Source organism: Tursiops truncatus, chromosome X (genome assembly GCF_011762595.2).
Source record: "Tursiops truncatus isolate mTurTru1 chromosome X, mTurTru1.mat.Y, whole genome shotgun sequence".
NCBI lineage: Eukaryota > Metazoa > Chordata > Mammalia > Artiodactyla > Delphinidae > Tursiops > Tursiops truncatus.
Genome location: NC_047055.1, coordinates 169,296 through 190,415, shown reverse-complemented (window position 1 = coordinate 190,415; position 21,120 = coordinate 169,296). Strand labels below are relative to the sequence as shown.

The window sequence follows — 21,120 nt, the reverse complement described above, 5'->3', positions numbered from 1 at the left end:
CCTAAATGACAAGCAACAAAATAAAGTAAGCAAGTAGGACTGCATCAAACTAAACAGCTTCTGCATAGCAAAAGGAATGATGAACAAAATGAAAAGGAAACCTACAGAATGGGGAAAATTATTTGCAAATCACATATCTGATAAGAGGTTAATATCCAAAATATATGAGGAACCCATTCAATTCAGTGTCAGAAAAACCCACAAATAATCCAAGTAAAAAATGGGCAAATTACCTGAATAGATATTTTCCCAAAGGTTTTCAAATGGGTATTCACATGAAAAGGTTCTCAACATCACTAATCATCAGAGAAAATGCAAATCAAAACCACAATGGGGGTGGACCTTCAAGATGGTGGAGGAGTAAGATGTGGAGATCACCTTCCTCCCCACAAATACATCAAAAATACAACTACATGTGGAACAACTCCTACAGAACACCTACTGAAGGCTGGCAGAAGATCTCAGACTTCCCTAAAGGCAAGAAACTCCCCACGTACCTGGGTAGGGCAAAAGAAAAAAGAAAAAAACAGAGACAATAGAATAAGGATGGGACCTGAACCTCTGGGAGGGAGCTGTGAAGGAGGAAAAGTTTCCACACACTAGGAAGCCCCTTCACTGGTGGGAATGGGGGTGGGGTGGGGGGGAACTTCGGAGCTACAGAGTAGAGTGCAGCACCAGAGGTGCAGAGGGCAAAGCGGACAGATTCCCGCACAGAGGGTCGGTGCTGACTGGCACTCACCAGCCCGAGAGGCTTGTCTGCTCACCCGCTGGGGCAGGTGGGGGCTGGGAGCTGAGGCTCGGGCTTCAGAGGTCAGACCCCAGGGAGAGGACTGGGGTTGGCTGCGTGAACACAGCCTGAAAGGGGCTAGTGTATGCCACAGCTAGCTGGGAGGGAGTCCAGGAAAAACTCTGGACCTGATGGAGAGGAAGGAGACCATTGTTTCGGGGTGCGCAAGGAGAGGGGCTTCCTGCTCCATGTGCCCACAGATAGCAGAGCACCACCTAAGTGAGCTTCAGAGACAGGCGTGAGCCACAGCTATCATCTAGGACCCCACAGGCAGGCATGGACCACTAACGCTGCCACCACTGCCACCAAGAATCCTGTGTGCAAGTGCAGTTCACTACCCACCTCCCCCCAGGAGCCTGTGCAGCTCGCCAATTCCAGAGTCCCATGATCCAGGGACAACTTCCCTGGGAGAACACACAGCATGCATCAGGCTGTTGTAATGTCATGCCAGCCTCTGCTGCCATGGGCTCACCCCACATTACAATTATGACTACCATATCCCTCCCTTTCCCTGGCCTGAGTGAGCAAGAGAGCCCTAATCAGCCGCTGCTTTAACCCCCTCCTGTCTGGGTGGGGAACAGAGGCCTGAGGGTGGCTTACATGCAGAGGTGGGGCCAAATCCAAAGCTGGACCCCAAGAGCTATGCGAACAAAGAAGAGAAAGGGAAATCTCTCCCAGCAGCCTCAGGAGCAGCGGATTAAATCTCCACAGTCAACTTGATGTACCCTGCATCTGTGGAATACCTGAATAGACAATGAATGTTCCCAAAATTGAAGCAGTGGACTTTGGGAGCAACTGTAGACTTAGGGTTTGCTTTCTGCATTTGATTTGTTTTTAGTTTTATGTTCATCTTAGCTTAGTTTTTAGTGCTTGTTATCATTGGTGGATTTGTTTATTGCTTTGGTTGCTCTCCTCCTTTTTTTTTTTTTCTCTTTTTGAGAGTGTATGTGTGTATGTTTCTTTGGGTGATTTTGTCTGTTTAGGTTTGCTTTTACCATTTGTCCTAGGGTTCTGTTTGTTTGTGTGTGTTTTTTTGTGGGGCTTTCTGTTTTTTCTTTTTATGACTGTGTGTGTGTCTATTTCTTTGTGTGACTTTGTCAGTTTAGTTTTGCTTTTACCATTTGTTTTGCAGTTCTATCTGTTCGGTTTCTCTTTCTTTTTTTACTTCCGAGCCATGTGGCTAGCAGGGTCTTGGTGCTCCAGCCAGGTGTTGGGTCTGAGCCTCCATGATGGGAGAGCTGAGTCCAGGAGATTAGACCACCAGAGACCTCCTGGCCCCATGTAATATCAATCAATGAGAGCTCTCCCAGAGATCTGCCTCTCAACACTAAGACCCAGTTGCACCCAACGGCCAGCAAGCTCCAGTGATGAATGCCCCATGCCAAACAACTAGCAAGACAGGAGCATAACCCCACCCCATAGAAGAGAGGCAGCCAAAAGTCATACTAAGTTCACAGACACCCCAAAACACACCACTGGATGTGGCCCTGCCCACCAGAAGGACAAGATCCACCCCACCCACCAGAACACAGGCACCAGTCCCCCCAACCAGGAAGCTTACACAAGTCACTGAACCATCCTCACCCACTGGGGGCAGACACCAAAAACAATGGGAGCTACAAACCTGCAGCTTGTGAAAAGGAGGCTTACCCCAAACACAGTAAGTTAAGCAAAATGAGAAGACAGAGAAGTATGCAGCAGATGAAGGAGCAAGGTAAAAACCCACTAGACCAAACAAATGAAGAGGAAATAGGCAGTCTACCTGACAAAGAATTCAGAGTAATGATAGTAAAGATATCCAAAACCTTGGAAATAGAATGGAGAAAATACAAGAAACGTTTAACAAAGACCTAGAAGAACTAAAGACCAAATAAACAATGCTGAACAGCACAATAAATGAAATTTAAAATACTCTAGAAGGAATCAATAGCAGAAAAACGGAGGCAGAAGAACAGATAAGTGACCTGGAAGATAGAATGGTGGAAATAACTTCCTCGGAGCAGAAAAAAGTAAACAGAAGGAAAAGAATTGAGGACAGTCTCAGAGACCTCTGGGACAACATTAAACGTACCAACACTTGAATTATAGATGTCCCAGAAGAAGAAGAGAGAAAGAAAGGATCTGAGAAAATATTTGAAGAGATTATAGTTGAAAACTTCCCTAACATGGGAAAGGAAATAGTCAGTCAAGTTCAGAAAGCACAGAGAGTCCCATACAGGATAAATCCAAGGAGAAAAATGCCAAGAGACATATTAATCAAACTATCAAAAATTAAGTACAAAGAAAAAATATTACAAGCAGCAAGGAAAAAGCAGTAAATAACATACAAAGGAATCCATGAGGTTAATGGCTGATCGTTCAGCAGAAGCTCTGCAAGCCAGAAGGGAATGGCAAGACATATTTAACGTGATGAAAGGGAAGAGTCTACAACCAAGATTACTCTACACAGCAAGGATCTCATTCAGATTCAATGGAGAAATCAAAAGCTTTACAGACAAGCAAAAGTTAAGAGAATTCAGCACCACCAAACCAGCTTTACAACAAATGCTAAAGGAACTTCTCTAGGGAGGAAACACAAGGGAAGGAAAAGACCTACAAAAACAAACCAAAACAATTAAGAAAATGGTAATAGGAATACATATATTGATAATTACCTTAAATGTAAATGGATTAAATGCTCCAACCAAAAGACATAGACTGGCTGAATGGATACAAAAACAAGACCTGTATATATGCTGTCTACAAGAGACCCACTTCAGACCTAGAGACACATACAGACGGAAAGTGAGGGGATGGAAAAAGATATTCCATGCAAATGGAAATCAAAAGAAAGCTGGAGTAACAATTCTCATATCAGACAAAATAGACTTTAAAATAAAGACTATTACAAGAGACAAAGAAGGACACTATCGATCCTTGATAATGATCAAGGGATTGATCCAAGAAGATATAGCAATTGTAAATATTTATGCACCCAACATAGGAGCACCTCAACACATAAGGCAAATGCAAACAGCCATAAAAGGGGAAATCGACAGTAACACAATCATACTAGGGGACTTTAACACCCCACTTTCACCATTGGACAGATCATCCAAAATGAAAATAAATAAGGAAACACAAGCTTTAAATGACACATTAGACCAGATGAAATTAATTGATATTCATAGGACATTCCATCCCAAAACAACAGAATACACTTTCTTCTCAAGTGCTCATGGAACATTCTCCAGGATAGATCATATCTTGCGTCACAAATCAAGCCTCGGTAAATTAAAAAAAATTGAAATCGTATCAAGTATCTTTTCCGACCACAATGCTATGATACCAGATATCAATTACAGGAAAAAAAAACTGTAAAAAATACAAACACATGGAGGCTAAACAAGACACTACTAAATAACCAAGAGATCACTGAAGAAATCAAAGAGGAAATAAAAAAATACCTAGAAACAAATGACAATGAAAACACGATGATCCAAAGCCTATGGGAGGCAACAACAGCAGCTCTAAGAGGGAAGTTTATAGCAATACAATCCTACTTCAATAAACTAGAAATATCTCAAATAAACAGCCTAACCTTACACCTAAAGCAACTAGAGAAAGAAGAACAAAAAACCCCCCAAAGTTAGCAGAAGGAAAGAAATCATAAAGATTAGATCAGAAATAAATGAAAAAGAAACGAAGGAAACAAGAGCAAAGATCAATAAAACTAAAAGCTGGTGCCTTGAGAAGATAAACAAAATTGAAAGCATTTTGAAAATTGAAAACAAAAACCATTAGCCAGACTCATCAAGAGAAAAAGGGAGAAGACACAATTGAACAGAATTAGAAATGAAAAAGGGGAAGTAACAACTGACACTGCAGAAATACAAAAGATCATGAGAGATTACTACAAGCAACCATATGCCAATAAAATGGACAACCTGGAAGAAATGGACAAATTCTTAGAAATGCACAACCTGCCAAGACTGAATCAGGAAGAAATAGAAAATATGCACAGACTAGTCACAAGCACTGAAATTGACACTGTGATTAAAAATCTTCCAACAAACAAAGGCCAGGACCAGATGGCTTCACAGGCGAATTCTATCAAACATTTAGAGAAGAGCTAACACCTATCCTTCTCAAACTCTTCAAAAAATGCAGAGGGAGGAACATTCCCAAACTCATTCTACGAGGCCACCATCACCCCGATACCAAAACAAGACAAAGATGTCACAAAAAATGAAAACTACAGGCCAATATCACTGATGAACATAGATGCAAAAATCCTGAACAAAATAGTAGCAAACAGAATCCAACAGCACATTAAAAGAATCATACACCATGATCAAGTGGGACTATTCCCAGGAATGTAATGATTCTTCAATATACGCAAATCAATCAATGTGATACACCCTATTAACAAATTGAAGGATAAGAACCATATGATAATCTCAATAGATGCAGAAAAACCTTTCAACAAAATTCAACACCCATTTATGATAAAAACTCTCCAGAAAGTGGGCATAGAGGGAACCTCCCTCAACGTAATAAAGGCCATATATGACAAGCCCACAGCCACCATCATTCTCAATAGTGAAAAACTGAAACCATTTCCTGTAAGATCAGGAACATGACAAGGGTGCCCACTCTCACCACTATTATTCAACATAGTTTTGGAAGTTTTAGCCACGGCAATCAGAGAAGAAAAAGAAATAAATGGAATCCAAATCGGAAAAGAAAAGTAAAACTGTCACTGTTTGCAGATGATATGATACTATACATAGAGAATCCTAAAGATGCTACCAGAAAACTACTAGAGCTAATCAATGAATTTGGTAAAGTAGCAGGATACAAAATTAATGCACAGAAATCTCTGGCATTCCTATACACTAATGATGAAAAATCTTAAAGTGAAATCAAGAAAACACTCCCATTTACCACTGCAAAAAAAGAATAAAGTATCTAGGAATAAACCTACCTAAGGAGACAAAAGTCCTATATGCAGAAAACTATAAGCCACTGATGAAAGAAATTAAAGATGATACAAACAGATGGAGAGATATAGCATGTTCTTGGATTGGAAGAATCAACATTGTGAAAATGACTCTACTACCCAAAGCAATCTACAGGTTCAATGCAATCCCCATCAAACTACCAATGGCATTTTCACAGAACTCGAATAAAAAATTTAAAAATCTGTGTGGAAACACAAAAGACCCCGAATAGCCAAAGCAACCTTGAGAAAGAGAAACAGAGGTGGAGGAATCAGGCTCCCTGACTTCAGACTATACTACATAGCTACAGTAGTCAAGACACTATGGTAATGGCAAAAAACACAAAAATATAGATCAATGGAACAGGATAGAAATTCCAGAGGTAAACCCACGCACATATGGTCGCCTTATCTTTGATAACGGAGGCAAGAATATACAGTGGAGAAAAGACAGCCTCTTCAATAAGTGGTGCTGGGAAAACTGGACAGCTACATGTAAAAGACTGAAATGAGAACACTTCCTAACACCATAAACGAAATAAACTCAAAATGGATTAAAGGCCTAAATGTAAGGCCAGACACTCTAAAACTCTTAGTGGAAAACATAGGCAGAACCCTCTATGACATAAATCACAGCAAGATCTGTTTTGACCCACTCCTAGAGAAATGGAAATAAAACAAAAAATAAACAAATGGAACCTAATGAAACTCCAAAGCTTTTTCACAGCAAGGGAAACCATAAAAAAGACAAAAAGACATCCCTCAGAATGGGAGAAAATATTTGCAAATGAAGCAACTGACAAAGGGTTAATCTCCAAAATATACAAGCAGCTCAATATTAAAAAGCAAACAACCCAATCCAAAAATCGGCAGAAGACCTAAACAGACATTTCTCCAAAGAAGATATACAGATTGCCAACAAACACATGAAAGGATGCTCAACATCATTAATCATTAGAGAAATGCAAATCAAAAGTAAAATGAGATATCATCTCACACCAGTCAGAATGGCCATCATCAAAAAGTCTACAAATAACAAATACTGGAGAGGGTGTGGAGAAAATGGAACCCTCTTGCACTGTTGGTGGGAATGTAAATTGATACAGCCACTATGGAGAACAGTATGGAAGTTCCTTAAAAAACCAAAATTAGAACTACCATATGCCTTAGCAATACCACTACTGGGCATATACCCTGAGAAGACCATAATTCAAAAAGAGTCATGTACCACAATGTTCATTGCAGCACTATCTACAATAGCCAGGACATGGAAGCAACCTAAATGTCCATTGATAGATGAAGGGATAAAGAAGATGTGGCACATATATACAATGGACTATTACTAAGCCATAAAAAGAAGCGAAATTGAGTTTTGTAGTGAGGTGGTTGGGCCTAGAGTCTGTCATATAGAGTGAAGTAAGTCAGAAAGAGAGAAACAAATACCGTATGCTAACACATCTATATGGACTCTATAAAAAAATGGTTCTGGTGAACCTAGTGGTAGGACAGGAATAAAGGCACAGACATAGAGAATGGACTTGAGGATACAGTATGGGGGGAAGGGTAAGCTGGGATGAAGTGGGAGAGTGTCATGGACATATATACACTACCAAATGTAAAATAGATAGCTAGTGAGAAGCAGCCACGTAGCACAGGGAGATCATCTCGGTGCTTTTTGGCCACCTAGAGGGGTGGGATAGGGAGGGTGGGAAGGAGACACAAGAGGGAGGGGATATGGGGATATATGTATACATATAGCTGATCCACTTTGTGATACAGTGGAAACTAACACAACATTGTAAAGCAATTGTACTCTCATAAAATGTAAAAAAAAGTACATAAAAGAAAAAACCACAATGAGATTTCACCTCAAATCTGTTAGAATGGTTATTTTCAAAAGACAAGAAATAACAAGTGTTGGCAAGGATGAGGAGAAAAGGCAACTCTTGTGAGCTCTTGGTGGGAATGTAAATTGGTGCAGCCACTATGGAAAACAATATGGAGGTTCCTCAAAAAATAAAAGTAGAACTACCATATGATCTAGCAATTCCTTTTCCAGGTATTTATCCAAAGAAAACAAAATCACTAACTCAAAAAGATATATCCACCCCCATGTTCATTGCCACATTATTTACAATAGCCAAGACATGGAAGCAAGCTGTTCCTATCAATGGATGAATGGAAAAGAAAATGTTTTACACACACACACACACACACACACACACACACAATGGGATAGTATTCATTCATAAAAAGGAAGAAAATCTTACCATGTGCAATAACATCGATAGAACTTGAGGGCTTTATTCTAAATGAAATGAGTCAGACAGAGAAAGACAAATACTGTATGATCTCATATGTGGAATCTTGGGGAAAAAACTGAACTCAAAAATACAGAGAATAGAATGGTGGTTGCCAGAGGTGGGGGATTCGGGAGGGTGGGCAAAATAGGTGAAGGTGGTCAAAAGGTATGAACTTCCAGCTGTAAAACAAATAAATCCTGGGGATATAATATACAACCCAGTGGCTATAGTTAATAATGCTGCATTATATAATTGAAAGTTGCTAAGAGAGTAGATCTTCAAAGCTCTCATCACAAGAAAAAAAGGTGTAACTATGTGTGGTGATGGATGTTAACTAGACTTATTGTGGTGATCATTTCAAAATATATACAAATATTGGACCATTAGGTTCTACCTAAAACTAGTATAATGTTATATGTCAATTATATCTCAATTAAAATAAAAACAAAAACAATGTCATGCACACACATAGAAAGTCCTCATTATCCGAGGACAACTGGTACTTAAAATGCAACCTGAAGGGAATCAACCTAAAAGGGGAAAAAAATTTCATCACAAATGATGGATAAAAGGTTTGTTTGGGACTTCATCCAGAAAAATAAAGCCTAAGATTATGAAAATAAGCTTGCTTAATCTCATATTTAAAAGAATTTAGGTTTTAATTGCAGCTATGCACTAATTTTTAGATTGGACAAAGAATGAAATAAGAATTGTTTGGGGGATTTGGGGCATTTTTCCAATAAAAGTATCACATTATACAGTATCCTTCACCCCATTTATTGTTCTCCTAGCATAAAAAGGTGATTTTTGCCCAAACATTTGAACAATTCATTGTTTCTTCTAAAGACTCCTCATTAATTTGGTATCAAAATACCTATCAATCATCCTCCATGTAGATTTTCTTCACTTCAGTTGTTAACTGATCTAATTCATGTGTCAGTGGCTTTGGTGTATTGAAGCAATTATCCAACACTACTTTCAAATTTATGAAATCCTGTATCTTTTGCATGATTTATAATTTTCCCTTGCAATTCATTTGTCATTTTTTATTTTGGCCATGCCACGCAGCATGCACGGGATCTTAGTTCCCCAACCAGGGATTGAACCTGCGCCCCCTGCAGTGGAAGAGCAGAGTCTTAACCACTGAACCACCAGGGAATTCCCATTAATTTGTAATTTTTGCATTGTTAGCATTCAACAGTCAACGAAGGACCAATGATATGATGAAGAGTATAGATGCTATTGTTTAGGTTTTTGAGGCGGACTAATTTTATGTGATCAATTTATCGGTGGCCTTTTCCATGGTATAATGAATTTTGCTTTCCTATACAATGTCATAAATCATACACACTCAGAAAAAAATTAAAGTAATTTTTTACACACACATACACACGTCTATATACATGTAAAGTCTTGTGAGATATATACCCTAAATGGTAGGATTAAGGTTGATTTTTATATTTTCCTTATTACCTACTTGCATTTTCAGATTTTTCTATTACTGATCATGCATTACTTGTGTAACTTAAAAAACTTTTATGACTTATCAAATGAAAGTAGGTTTTGAATAAGGTTGGAAAATAATGAGGCTTATAGTCTGTCTAGTGACAGATTTCGTTTGCATTTGTTTTACAAAGTGGCAGCTGAAATTAGGCCTCGGTAGCAGTGTATCCTAGAGACTATGGACAGTAAATGGACTTGAAACTACAGGATGATAGATTTTGGTTATATCTACTAAACGACATTCTGTTTGTGTTGTTAACTCTGGTAGGCACTACTGCAAATTGAAAAATCTGATCCCAGTTTAGGATTAAATCTGATCCTATTTTGGAATTGGGGAATTAAATAGGTTTCCATAGTCTCTGCTTTTGCAGTATTTTCTAAGCTTATCAGCATCACTTGTGTTCCTTGCTACAAATACAGATACTCATCTTACACCCTCAAAAATGTGACTTTGTAGGCCAGGAATCTATGCTAACAGCTAACACCCCAGGTGATTCTTGTGTAGCCTATGCATACACTGGTGTTAAAGGATCAATGTTTTAGTCCAATGGTTCTAGGAAGAAACCACCAAATTCTTGGTGAATGGACATTTGCATTCACTTCTTCATGATCATATAATGAGAGTTTCTTAGGGTCCTCCTTGGGCAATAAAAATGTGATACAACTTCTATATGCATCAACTGCCAGCACCTGCCAACCAAGATACAGTGAAAGATTATTATGTTATTCCTCAGTATCAAGTACCAGACCATAGAATGCAGCAAAATTTGAAAGAGAAAAGTAACCACTTAAAAAAGGCTTTTTGCCAGATTCTAATACAGCTAAATTATAAAAATTTTCTTAATGACCAGCTAATACAACCTCATAATTTATAGAGAGTCAGAAAGATGAAGTCATATGAATTGTATTGAAATCAGAATTGTAACAAAATCCAGGACAAAAATGTCTCAATTGCATATATTATGTAAGTCTTTTCAGAGCATGTATCTCTAGTACTTAGCATACTTCTTGGCACATTATGGCTCAGTAAAGTTTGTTGAACTGAACTGCTCTGTTTAATTGCAGGTAATCAAAGTCATGGCAATAACTTCTAAAAAAATTTCCTAGAATGTTGGCCTTCCTAATTTGGCAGGCTAAAATTGTATGAATAACTCAGTAAGTCTGGATAACTAAATCATGTTACCTTAATGACTGAAGAAAAGTTCTTTCTGTGGGATTTATTACATAAGCAGTAACCTTTGTCTCTATTATGCTCCTGTCCCACTCATCTTTTAAGATGCAGTTTGACTGTGAAGTCAGATTGGGCTTGGCCCCACAGGAAGCTGCATTGTATAAAGGTATATGGGGACCGTGGAGTAAAAAGAGACATTGGATTTGAATTTCTGATTTGCTATTAACATTTAACAAGAGTTAAGCCCAAGATTTCTCACCATTTTCACCATGTTCTTTTATATATCTACATAAAGAGATGTTTATGGATTGTTTGTGAAATTCTAGTTGTTACTGAAATTTTAAGATATGGACCTCAAGAAGATACTACCCAGGGTTGTTGGAATATTAACTGAGACCACATATATCTAAAAAAATGAATGTAAGAACGTGCCTGACACTTCGTAGGAACTCAGCCACTGCAGTCTCCAAGAGAGCAGGAACTGTGCTTTGTGTACTGTTGCAGTAGTATCTCGGACATAGCAGGGACTCATTAAATATATGTTCAATAAATAAAATGTTAATGTTTCCTTTCCTCTGCCTACTTTGTTCATAAAATCTCTCTCATATCAATTATTGTTCTACCATGCTAAGTACCTTGACCCAGATTGTGAACGTATGGTTTTATCCTTGTTTGTAGTCTCCCAGTTCTTGGTCTTCAGCAGGCTCCAATAAATGTTTGCTAAATAGAAGCCATTAGCCTGTATGTTGATTCAATCCTCTTAAATTTCTATATGACTTTCCATTATACTTAGAAACTTACTGTCTTCTTGCAAAAAGTATTTCCATCTCTCAACAAAGCTAATTATCTGCACAGCTGTGTGAAGATAGAATGCAGAGTTGAGCAAGAGTGTATCCTAGAGATCTTGTGAGCCACAGGATACGTGAATGAATTCCAGCCACTTTTTTTTTACACAGCTTCCAAAACACTCTGCAATTACTTCCCAGAAGGAGGTAAGATACCCAGATTAAAAACATATATCCCTTGATTTCCACTGTGTTACATATGGACTCACAGCTTTCAGATACTCTTAAAACATAGCATGAAAACCATTATCTTTACATGTAAGCTATCTGAAGCCTTTTTTTTTTTTTTTTTTTTTTGCGGTATGCGGGCCTCTCACTGTTGCAGCCTCTCCCGTTGCAGAGCACAGGCTCCGACGCACAGGCTCAGCGGCCATGGCTCACGGGCCCAGCCGCTCCGCGGCATGTGGGATCTTCCCGGACCGGAGCACGAACCCGTGTCCCCTTCATCGGCAGGCGGACTCTCAACCACTGCACCACCAGGGAAGCCCTCTGAAGCCTTTTTAAATTTCTTTTCCTTACAGGGAACTACCGCGGCCACAGATTTGAAATAAAGTTGAAGGCTGTAGTGGGAAGGAAAAAAAAAAGGCTTGTGATGCCTTGGGGACACCAAAGGTGTGGGTGGCAGCCGCCTTGGGTTCTAGTCCCAGCTCCACAGTCTCTAACCCCGGGATGATTTAGAGCAACCCCTGTGAGCCTTACTATTTTAGACTCTAGGACTGGACTCTATCGGTGGTCCCCACCCCGACCCCCCACCCTGTCAGAGAAGTGCTCCAGGTAAATCCCGAGCCGAGTGGGGAGGGAGATGAAATCCTGCTCACTGTGTTTTTGAGAAGCAATACAAGAAACAAAAGAAAACCAAAGCTAACCTGCTCTTCATGACTGTTCTGTTCCCTTGCCCCTTGAAGAAGGTCACAGGTTCGGTCGGTTTCCCGCTGCTTTTCCGAACCGGGGTCACGAGCCCGCATTCAGCGGCCATGTTCAGTATGGAAGGGTAGCGGCCCTCCTACCCTTCCATTCCTCACTGGAGCGCCGCACCCTTAGCAGAGAAGCTGCCACAGGCAGTGACACACCAGGCCTGCCTGGTCCCTGTCCCCTGACCTTGTTCCCGGCTCTGTTTCAAGCTCTGGGCCCCTTGGGCCCTTTCTGCCAAGGTCCCTGGGCTGTGTACTCTGAAATACTTCACCCTTCGGTAGCACTTACGGACTGTCTTACAACCATTTTGCTGAGAAATGTGAGATTTCTGCTCCTTCTCCCATCTCTGCGGCTTCTGCGTTGTAATCGTCCCTTTTCAAAGTGACAGGAAGGCCCAGGACACAGGAACAGAAATGGAGGGGACAAACGGAAGCAAACAGGTCGATTTAGTCAACCAACACTGATTGCCTATCCTTCCTTGCACTCCCTCTTAAGGAACTTCTGAAACTTATGAAAGACGGGGTGGGTTAGGAAGCCAAGACCTTGGGAGGCAAACCTTGGCCCCTTCAGTTTCTGTGCAACTTGGAGCCACGGTTTTCTTATCTGGAAAAAAAGGTTGATGACAATAATAACGACTTCCTACCATTACACCAATGATTAAATGCAGTAATATATATTTATCTTAGAATACTATTTGATACCAGAGAAAGACATGTGCACAGATATGGAGGTTCAGCGTTCAGTGCTGAGTAAACAGCTGATGCAAAAACTCAAAGGTAGGAACATACCAGCTCTGTTCCAAGATAGAAATCATGGACGTGCAATATGATCACGCTTAGAGATGTATTTCTACCCCTGTGCATGTGGGGATAACTCATATAGGCATCTTCATCCCTACCAAGGAAGAGTTGGAGAATGGGGAAGACGTTGCTATGTGTCCTGGATGTTCTCTCATTATGAAAGTGATTGATGACAAAGATCAGTTTATGTGTGGAGAAACAATCCCAGCCCCTTCCACCAGCAAATCATTGGTTAAAGGCTGAAGGCTTGAGGAGTCAAAAATTCTAAACAATTGGAAATGAGGCAAGGTGGAAAAAACAAATGTCAAGTTACAGGCCTCTCCCATAGGGACACCAGTTTTGTGGTTTGTTATTGCGTTAGATTGTGGATTCTTTACATCAGATTATAAGTAAGCCAACGTATGGATTTTATGCTTAGAGCTTTGAACTCTAAGTGTTCTCAATTTTTCATCAGAATTGTAAAGGAGGATAATTTCAAGTCAGTGCTTTCTTTCCCTCTGTTTCATCATTTTAATGTCTTAAACCTAATTACTTGCTGTCTGATAGCAGCAGTATCTACCCCAAAGTCATTAGTATCCCTTATTTTTGACTTGGTTATAAAAATAATTCAAAGTAGCCCATTTTACAGTTTGACATCACCTTTGCTTTGGAAACTTTGGAACTTAAGACACTTAGTTGCCTTGTCAGTGCTGCACTTTCATCTCCTGCACCAAGCCTCAGGCTTGCCCTTGGTCTTGCCTTTTTGAGAATGTTCATGTTCTATGAAGCAGGCCTTTTCTGTTACACTCCATGCAGTGTTTGTCATGCCATTAAAGTGAAAATATAGTGAGCTGCCAATTTCTCCAGGACTAAATGTTCGTGGATAAAAAAGAAAAGTCAAAAAGTTAAATGGTCAAAAAACTTGGAATTTCCTCATGAATATTCTGTATTTTTTTTGAAAACTGGAAAAAGTCAAGGAGCTGAGGGAGGTAAAATTCATAACAGAATGAGAAGAGCAAAATATGCCAACTTAGTAAGTGGAACACTTGAATAATTTTGCCAGACCAGGGCAGATATTTCTATATCTGGATGCTCACTTGTTTTTAGAATAGGCTAATGAAATTGCTCTTCAGATGGGAGTTGATGTCAAGTCTTTATGACTGGCAACAATGCTTTCAGCATTATCACAATATCATTTTACTTAACCTAAACAGTGAAGCACCTACAATAACTCTGTTTGCTGATGATTGTCTTGAAAATGAGAAGCCAAATCTGAATAGGTGTGTCCTTGGGGGCATATCTAATGCACCTCTGTAATCTGTGACCAAACCAGAGGAACACTCTGACAGAAGAATGTTGTCCTGGAGAAAAATAAATATATAAAGAAAGCTGGGTCATCAGCTTTCCTCCATTAGAATGCTGAGAGGAGCAAGAAATTAGAATCAATATGGAAATTTGAAAACTCCCCTTTTATACACAACTTTCCTGTGTGTATATAAACTTAACAAAAATGCACTGATGTCTGGCAGGTTGTTTGGGAAATGGCTCCTGCAATTAGAAAGTAAAATGGCTTACCAGAATGTGAACATTCTATTACTGTTAGCTGCACATGGAAACAAGAGGTTTAAATTAAAACGTTTGTAGTCTTTTATTTTTGCCTGCCAGCACCATGGCTACGTGTAGCCATTTGACTGAGAAATAATAAATCATCAAAAGTTGGATGATGGAAATGCTTGGTATGTTATGAGAAGCACTGTTCTATTGCAGATGTAAAGAAACGGCATGTCCTTCGTATGATGAGAAATTTCATTGCTATGTGGGATAGAAACCTCAGAAGTAATCCACAGCTGCTTTGCCAAAGCTGGTGTTGGAACCATTGATGGCTAAGGCCAACAGAGCAGGAAGTGTGATGACACTAACTGGAATGAGCTACAAAGAGAAACAAACTGTCCCATACTCAAATGTCAATGATTTTGTAGATATTGATAATGTGTTAGCTCCCTCTACTGATTGTGAATTTCAAAGGAGAACAGGCATTCTCAAGGTAGATCTATTTCGAGCACAGACGAACAGGAAGAAAATTTGCCCAAGTCCAAATATCCAGGAGAAAAGAAGCATAAATAGCACTGGTGATCAGTGATAAATTGCAATAATGTGAATGATGTTGATGCCCAAACAACGGTCACTAGATTCGTTTGTGAACTACAAAATAACACATCACGATCCAATCCTGTTAAGCAGAATGTACAACCAGGATCTCTCAGATATGACTAGAGTTCTGTATGACATATGTATCTTATTTTAGCGCAACAGACAGTTCTGGAGCATCTACTATAAGAAAGCTAGTTTGTAATCCAGGCTCCATCTCTTCTTAGCTTTGTAATCTTTGTCATGTGTATAATTGGGAGACTGGATTAGGTTATCTAAACCATCAGTTCTATAATTCCAGGTTTGGTAGCTGCAGGAACTGAAATGGAAATTGAAACCTTTACTCCATAAGCTCATACTATCTAAAATCATGTATTATAAAAAAAGAGACTCCATTTTTCAGTAACCTGATGAAATGGTAACAGAACTTCTAAATTTGAAAATTATCAAATTATAAAGTCACCTATTTAAATGGTTCTGCATGCACTGTAGTATACACATCCAGAAGCACTCCTCTTGGAAACTACCCAACATATTTTGAAAACTGTACATATTAATTTATTACCAGGGTAGACAGTATATTGGTATGCTAAATAAAGCCAGATAATTTTTTGAAACCCATACATCATTTCACTCCTTTGCTTGAACCTCTCTATTTCCCATTACACTTAGAATAAAGTCCAAACTCCTTCTTCTAGCTTACGCAGCCTTGCAAGACCCTCTGGCCACAGAAAGATAAGAGGGAACAAACTCCAAGCAGAGAGAGCTGGTGCAAAGATATAAAGTGAGGAGGAGCTTGACATGTTTGAGGAGCAGAAAGGCCTGTGTGATCTCCTCTCCTACTACTCTCCCCTCACTTCCACTACCCTCCAGTCACTATGGCTTTATTTCTGTTCCCTCTGATCTTCTTATGGCTGATTCCTTCTTGACATTTATATTTCAGCTTAAATATTACCCCATCAGAGAGAACTTTCCCTGATTTCCCAGTATAAATGCTTGTGCTAGAGATACAAATTTTGAAGCACAGGTGAGATTACTTTAGGAGAGAATATAGAGTAACAAGAGGGGCTTTGATAGAGCTCTAAAACCTCTAAATTGAGGCAACATTTAGAGTTCATATAGCTATTAACTCAGGACTGTCCGGATCCAAAACTTCTCTCTCTAAGATACTATGCTGTCGGGCTTCCCTGGCGGCGCAGTGGTTGAGAATCTGCCTGCTAATGCAGGAGACACAGGTTCGAGCCCTGGTCTGGGAAGATCCCACATGCCGTGGAGCAACTAGGCCCGTGAGTCACAACTACTGAGCCTGCGCGTCTGGAGCCTGTGCTCCGCAACAAGAGAGGCCGCGATAGTGAGAGGCCGGCGCACCGCGATGAAGAGCGGCCCCCGCTCGCCGCAACTAGAGAAAGCTCTTGCACAGAAACGAAGACCCAACACAGCCAAAAGTAAATAAATAATTTTTTTAAAAAAGTAACATCTCAAATAATAGGTATTGAATAAAATTAAATTAATATTAAGATGAAAAGTAAACCTTTGCAGAGGATGAAAAAGCTTAAAACAGCGTGTACTTGGCTGGAAAATTAAGAGGTGATATTTAAGATATGTCTTGAAGGGTAAATAAGACTTAGATAAGGGAGGCAGCCTGTGCAAAGTCACTGAGGCATGAAAGAGCATGGCATTGAAGTGTTAACTCCAGTAGGCAAGGACATTGTCTGTCTTGTTCACTGCTGTATCACCAGAATCCAGAATAGGCCTGGCTCATAGTAGGCACTTAGTACATATTTGTTGGAGGAATAGATAGATGGATGAATTAGTGAATGACACCATACAAGAGTAGGCTTGAGCACAGGATGTGTTGGTGAGAGAAGCAGAATATGAAGCAGGGAAGGTAGAGAGAGGTCAGGTCATTGAGGGCCTTGAATTCTCCGTTTAGAATCATAGACTTTATCCTCTACATAATGGGGAGTGAATTAAGATTTTAAGTAGAAGTTGGAAATGATCAGATTTTGTTTTAGATAGAACAATTTCAAGTGATGAGGAGTGGGTGGGAGGGAGATGGTGAAGGAGATACTGTAGGTACAGAGATATTACTTCTGGTTTCTAGTGCTCAGATCATTTGTCATGATTTTTTTAATGTCTATAGCCCAGCCAGAGCTGATAACAATAAATAAGGTATGGTATATATTGCACACATTAGAGTAGAACAGTTTGTATAGTGCCTCGTGACTACTGCTATATTTTTGTCATGATTGGAAAAATACTGAGGAATGCAGTGGATTGTAACCTACACAAAATATCTCACCATTTCTCATTTTCCTTTTCTTTCTCCCTAAGTAAATGCTAGCTATCATTATGTAAGACCTAATAAAGAAGAACTAATGACAAATATAATGCTTGTTCAATAAATGCTTATTGTCCTTGAGTGCTTACTCTTTGCCAGGCAGTATTGCTCATTTATCATTGCAGCAATCTTTGAAGACAGGTGCCATTATTATCTTCATTTCAAAGATGAGAAAACTGAAGTTTGACAAGTGAGATATTTAGGGAATGGAATTAACATGGCTTGCTGATTATTTGGATGTGAACTATGAGGGAGTGAAAGCATTCAAAATGATACCCAGCTTTCTGGTGTGGGCAACTGATTGCATGGTTGTGCCATTTACTGAGATGGGATTAGAGCAGAAGGAGGAGCAGCTCATGGGAGAGGGGAGAGTAGAAATGTATTAGGTCAACTAAAGACTACATTAAGTTTTAGGTGCCTGAAAGAGATGCCCCGCTTTCATTAGATATTTCAGTCTGGGTTACAGGAGTCTTGTCCGGGCTTCCTATATGTGAGAATCATCAGCATACAGATGATAATCAAAGCAATGGGATTAGTTAAGATCACCCAAGAAAAGTTTGACGACTAAGAAAAGAAGAGAGTGTAAGGAAGAGCCTATGGAAAATGAACATTTCAAAGGAAAATGAGGATCTGCCACAAAAGTGGGAGGGGAACCAGAAGAGTGCAGCATCTTAGAAAAAGCTAAGAGAATAAAGGGTGCTATAAAGTGAATGTTTGTGTTCTTCCCACCCCAATTTATATATTAGAGCCTGGATCCTCAATGTGATTGTATTTGGAGGTGGATCTTTGGGAGTTAATTAGATCATGAGGGTGGGGCCCTCATGAATGGGATTAGTGCCCTTATAAGAGATGTGTGAGAGATACTATCTCTCCACCACATGAGGACACAACAAGAAGGCAGCAGTCTGCAAGCCAGGAAGCAGGTCCTCACCAGAACCCCACCATACTGTGGCACCCTAGTCTGAACCTTGCCAGCCTCCAGAACTGTGGAAAATTAATTTCTGCTTAAGCCATTCAGTCTGAGGTATTTTGTTAAAGCAGCCCAAACTAAGCGGGTTTCAAGAAGGAGGGAATAACCAATGTAAAATCCTGCAGAGTTGAAGTATTGTAATGGTTAAAAAGTGTCTATTCTAGCAACACGGTTGAGAATTTTGACTGGAAAGGAGAAGTTAAGTCTGTGTGTGGTGAGAGGTTTGGGGTGGTGTGGGGTTGAGAAAGCTGACTTTGGAATATTTTAGATGAGAGAAACTTTGACAATCTTTAAATGCTGATAATAAAGGGCAAATAAGCAGGGAGCCGTTGAGACACGAGACAGACTAGTTTATTAGTGGAGCTCGACTGAGTAAGTAAGAAGGAATAGGGATGTAAAGGGGATGAGGGAGTTTACATCAAAGGAGAAGTAGTTGGTTTATTATTATTATTACCATTTTTATTATTGCAAAAGAATGGGAGAAAGGATTGCTGAGGGATCCAAGGAGGTTCAAAAAATTTCGTGGCGAAAGTAGAGGGAATTCCTGTCAGATGAATTCTATCTTGTCTGTGAAGTAACAGGCGACGTTACCTGCTGAGACTAAGCAGGGAGACGGTGGGGAAAGCTCGGCTCTTCATTTATCCCGCCGGTGGACTTTTTGTGGCCGGGCATTCTCTCGCTTTCTCTAAGGAACAGCGCTTGATGTTGTTTATGACAAGAATTGTTGATGGAGCGAGTGACAGATTCGGCGATAGGCCAGCCGAAACTACCACTCCCAGAATGCAGTGCGGCTCCTGGGAAGTGCGGAGGCTGGGAACGCAGCAGGCCCCTCCCCTCCTCTCGCTCCCATTGGAGGAGCGCTCACATTCCCAGGAAGCCGCGCGCGGGCGGGGCGCTTTTGCGGAAGCCGGCGGCGTCTGGTTCAGCCTCCTCCGGGAGCAGGCAGTTGGCGACCCCGCGCTAACCGGCGCGACTCTGTCCCGATCCCCGAGTTCTCACACGGTGTCCAGACAGGTAAAAGCAGCGGGCAGCGCTGGGCCGAAGGCGGGGAGACGATGGCAGAGGGAGGGCAGAGGTGTCGACGGGAAGGTGGAATTAGGAGGCACTGCAAGGTTGACTAGGGCTTCTCTGGTGTCGACAGTTCGAATTGTCGGACAGGTCCAGTTTTGGTGAAGTGCGTTTTATGCCGCTAACAGGGCCTCGAGTGAAAGAGTCAGAATGCGTCACTTAAGTTGTTACAGAGGAAAAAAGAATGTTAACTTTCCCTCAGTTTGCATTCTGCAAGACCTCTTTGTACCATTTGAATATCTTGAGATTTCTTGAATCTTCTAAAAACTCTCTACGCCCTTGTTTCGATGACGTCACTTTCTGGTTAACCTCCTACTTCTAGGCTCCTAGCCCTCTGCGTGCCCTTCCTCCAAGGCCCAGTGTTGTAATTCTTCTTCCTCAGTTCGGATAGGAGCTCTGTATCTCTGCCCCGACCTATTTCCTCAGCGTCAGACCTGTACAGTGTTGTTCTTCTTATTACTATTGGCCAATATTCAAGAAACTGACCACGTACTAGACTCTTTAGTAAATGCTTTACACCTCCCTCCTCCATAACCCCCACAAACAATCAGTTATCAAGTCCTTTTCTTTTTGTCTTATTAATTGCTCTCAACTACCTGTACCTCCATTGTCCCACCCTTGATCCCGGAGTATACTGTCATGTTTCGGACATTTTTTCCCTTTGAAAAGCTGTGACTGAGAGCAGAGCCACTCATATGTTTTGTTTAACACACATTTATTGAACGGCTAATATGTGCTAGACACTCTTCTAAGTGCAAGGGATATAGCTGGAAACAAGACATAGGAGATCGCTACTCTCAGTAGCTTACATATTTGTGAGTGTGTGTGGAAGGGGCAAACGAGAATCAAGGTGATGTTATATGGTGGTGGTGGTTAAAGGAAAATAGAACAAATGTTTTACTTGACAGGGTAGTCTCCTGTCCTGAGAAAGTTAGAAGGGTTGGGTTGGGTCTCAGAGCATCACCCCAAAAGAATATTTGTAATACCAACAAGAATAGTCTTGATCTGTGACCAGACTTCAGGATTTTCATAAACACTTCTTCTTTTTCTCTCTCATATCAATGTTTGTTCTTCATTCTTCTGTCTCCTCCAAGGTTATTACATCAGAATTGGTGGCTTTTCTGTCATTTGCTTAGTTCCTCCCTAAGAAGAGTTGAGGATTGGATTATTCTCAGCTCGACTCCTTTATCTTAGGGAGATAGTTTGGTAATCAAACTATTGTTCCTGCCAGGTCCTACTGAATATAAAGTTATCTGTCATTTATAGTATATTTAAAACCAAAGCATGCTCAGTGTTTATTAGATATTTGAGG

General features: G+C 40.4%; 1 protein-coding gene across 1 annotated transcript in view; it reads left to right on the top strand.

Moving 5' to 3' along the window:
* The first annotated feature begins 19,597 nt into the window (after positions 1-19,597).
* The window catches only part of VAMP7 (vesicle associated membrane protein 7), a 65,929-nt gene continuing 64,406 nt past the window's right edge, over positions 19,598-21,120 (top strand). Inside the window, exon 1 of the mRNA XM_004324820.4 lies at positions 19,598-19,754. The gene's annotated coding sequence lies outside the window, so the exon portion shown is untranslated. The remainder of the gene's footprint in view (positions 19,755-21,120) is intronic.